At 36.9% G+C, this 3,823-nt stretch overlaps 1 long non-coding RNA gene across 1 annotated transcript in view; it reads left to right on the top strand.

Annotated features, from left to right (window-relative positions):
* Positions 1 to 25, top strand: part of LOC116409740 — a 2,439-nt gene extending 2,414 nt beyond the window's left edge. The window contains exon 2 of the long non-coding RNA XR_004221992.1: positions 1 to 25. This exon is cut by the window's left edge and continues 333 nt beyond it. This is a non-coding gene — a long non-coding RNA (uncharacterized LOC116409740).
* Positions 26 to 3,823: the final 3,798 nt, after the last annotated feature.

Raw genomic sequence — 3,823 nt, 5'->3', positions numbered from 1 at the left:
TTTTAATAAATTATTTATTATGGTATTTATTGTGTGAATGAAAGCAGAGTGTACATTACAAACAGCATATTGTATCTAATGGATCCTTCAGAGTGTATATTACAAACAGCATATTGTATCTAATGGGTTCTTCACACTAGACCTTTATAATAATAATACTTAAGACATAGTCATTTATGAAACAATGATTAACACATATAGAATTTATTCCTGGAACTTTTTTTTAAACCCAGACACCAATTTTTTGTTGTTTTTTTTTGCACATCAGCTGAGATACTGGACAGAAGAACAGGGTTGCGGCATGAATTTTCAAATTTGACTTAATAAAATTATTTGCTCCTATTTTATTTTAGAAACACTCAGTAGAAGCATTAGGTTGTAGCAGATACTTGCCAGTTGGGGTACTGTACTAGAAATAGTTGAATTAAAACTGAGAACTAAATAAATATGGTTATTATATGGTGGCCCATCCTGGGTAGTTAAACACAAGCAACAGTTATTTTGCTGAGGATAACTACAGATCCAGGTATAGGGAATACAGGTATTATACTTCCTAATCAAATAAGAAACTAGAGCATTAAGATATGACTTTTGTCTAGTTGTCTACTCTGAAACTGTTGCAGATCCTTTGAAAGTTTTAGTTCTGCAACAGGTTGTTGCTTGATCTTTTGCACCATAAAACGACTAGCTCAGAAGATATATAGACCTATATATAAAGACCTTAAGATCTACAGGGTAGGAACTCTATCTCTTAGCATGTCACCTAATCTTTGTAACTGTGTATATTTATATTTTTTAGCAAAGTTTGTAAACACTGTTTGTACTGTTACGGCACAGCCCTGCGTATACAAATAGCGCTTATATAAATAAAGATATACATACAGTACATTTATAGAAATATTCTACTAAGGCTAACGTAGTAATTACAGTGTATTACTGTGTTTTAAATATTACATGTCTGTGGTAATATTGTATGCATCCTGCAAAACTGCGTGACCCCAACTTTTTACAAACAAACACAAACAATACTAAACATGCTGCTAATGTGACAGAACAGCAAGATCAGCAAGTTGTCTCTTTGCAATGATAAAGCATTCATTTGCTGCAGGTGAGAAAGTTATGTCTGACATGTTTATAGTTGTTGTAAATCACTGAGATGTCTTTTCGACGGAAATTCCTTGAGCTTAGCCTGCCCCTCCTATAAATATGCAAGCTTTATTCCGACTTTTTTTTTAAATGAGGAGAAAGTCTTTCTCTTTTTATAACAGAAGGAACCAATTTGTTCTTGGTCTATTCAAATAAGCTCCATCATTATCTACCGTATTTAGTGATCCTCACACTGTTCTCGTTAAGAAAATAAAATCTGTCCATTTCTTAATTTGTTAGCAGCTTTTTGCGGAAAAAAAAACAAGCAGCACATAGTAACAAAGTAAATTTTGGAAACAACTTCAGTTTCCATGTTGTTTTTTCACCGCTGCCATTTACCCTTGGGTTGAACTTTTTTTTCATTCATTCCTTCCAGCTATTCTCCACCTTTCCTACTTTTTTTTGCAACAGCATATCTTTTGCTTTCTTTGCAGATTCTTTTCCAGGTTCAAGCCAAATATCATTCCCCTAATTCTGAATTTTTATTTATTTTTTTTTCTCTCTAGCTCTGGGCTATGTTCGAGTTCCCCATCGCCCTTTCTCTTTTTTAGCCCCCGAAATTAAGCTCCAATTATTCTCTCAATAGTCTGCTTTAAGGATTTTTTCATGTTTGTCATACTGTTTGTTTCCCTATTCAGCCTGAAAAGAGAGGCAAAATAATGGTGGAAAATGTTTTTAGTTGATATTGCTGAGTCAGTCAGTTTGACTTATATCACTGCTTTGAGTCAGATTGTTGGCAGTCAAAGCGCCTGCAAGGTGAGACCTTCACCATGCTGCACACCCTCTTTATGTAAGCTTCTGATCCTCTATGCCGAGATACTAATATTTTTATAGCATTTTTTGAAGGCAATAAGATGTGGTTTAGCTCAATTTTTTTTTTCTTTTACTCCCTCTATTCATCAGGCCAAGTGTCTTCTTGGAATCAGTATCTTCCAATAATATGTGATCATTGATACTGTATTAGTTTAGAGGGTAGGCACATAGCTTTTTCCATTGCCAACTCCTTAATTCCTTATTAGCTGTCAAAGCTGCTTCCTAATGTGATGTAAATGTAAGTTTACCCAGTAATAGACATGCTGAGAGAAACAAGGCAAACAATGCAATGTTGATCCTTGCATACTTGTCCCCTCAAGGTTGTCAGATTTGTAACCACGATTCTTCATGCCAGTAAAAGCTAACAAATCAAGGCAGAAATGACAGGAGCACTGTATGAGCTTGACAGTAGATACTTTTCTCTCAAAATTTTAGACTTTTTATAAATCTGGGTAAGCCCATTGTGATTTGAATGATATGGCATTGATACTCATGATATTGATGCCTTTCACTGCTCTAGTCCAATATATAAGAAATGGCACTAAGTTTGCTCCAGTGCAGTATTATTAGATGTTTTACTTTCAAACAGGTGTCCTGTAAACGCTACCTTCTGATAGGTTGCTATAGGTTACTGCACTTGGGTGAGCACGTGGGCTTATTTATACATTTTTGAGTTTGTGAATTCCAGTTTGTTTTCTAAATCAAACTCGTATATTAAATGCCCATTTATTTATTAATAAGGAAAACGTGTTCAAATAAAAAACTTGAATTTCTTGAATTTTTTGAGTTTGTCTAAAATAACTCCCATTGACTTCTAAATCACCCCCTTAGCGTCTCAGGCCAGACGCACACCCTCCCTCCCCCCCCCCCCTTCCATTATCATTATTACTTTAAAATTTTGTGTGTAAAAAAAAACCTGTGAAATTGCACTTTGCTATCATTCTAATTACAACACAGCATGTGAATTTTATAGTACTGGGGAGGTCCACATTACAGATGCTATATTGCACTAATGCAGTTACCCATAGAAATCCGATCTTTGCTTTTGTTCTCTAAACACTATAAGGCTGCTATTGGCAACTGCTATGTTTGTCAGGTTCTGCTTGTAATCAGACTCTGGTCTCTGTGATTGTCTGCTCCTGCATTACTCTGGTGAGCCACTGGAGGGTTTTAGCTTTTGTGCTGGCCAGTTTCCTTAGCAGCCTTACAATATCTTTCCCTTTAGCACTATTCACTCCTCCTACCTCGTTTACAACATGTGCCTCAAATTCTTAAATAATGGCTTGTACAGATGGACGTTTTGTCCTGCATTTACCTGCGGTGGAGTTCTATTGTGTTCCACTGCAGGGGAGCACAGGATGAAATACATCCCATTCTTTCATATGTGCCTGTTCTGACACAGGTGCATATAAGTGCCGAATGCAGGTAGAATACAACATGATGCATTCCACTGCCTTCATACACCTGTGTAGTACAGCCCCATGACAAAGAATGGATTGTGTTTCATCCTGTGCTCCCCATGTTGTGGAACACAGTAGAACTTTACGCGCAGTGGAATGCAGGATGAAATGCATGTTAGCAAGTCCTAAACTTGCTTCACACAAGTTCTAGTTGATTGATCATTGAAGTTCTCTAGCCTATTCCATCCACTTCATTGAATTCCTGCCTGATCCCTGCCAGTTTTGCTGTTTGGTCCCTGTCTTGTCCCTGGTGCCTGAGTCCTCACTTGGTTCCTGTGGCTGAGTCCTTGATCCTTGCCTAAATATTGTTAGATCTCTTGGTACTGACCTTGGCCTGTTTACTGGACTTTTTCTTTGTCTTCTTGGCCTGCCTATCACTAACTCATTGGTTTCTGCCTTTTTTA

Source organism: Xenopus tropicalis, chromosome 3, assembly GCF_000004195.4.
Source record: "Xenopus tropicalis strain Nigerian chromosome 3, UCB_Xtro_10.0, whole genome shotgun sequence".
Lineage (NCBI taxonomy): Eukaryota > Metazoa > Chordata > Amphibia > Anura > Pipidae > Xenopus > Xenopus tropicalis.
The sequence above is the reverse complement of the archived record's forward strand: the minus strand, read 5'-3'. Positions and strand labels throughout refer to the sequence as shown.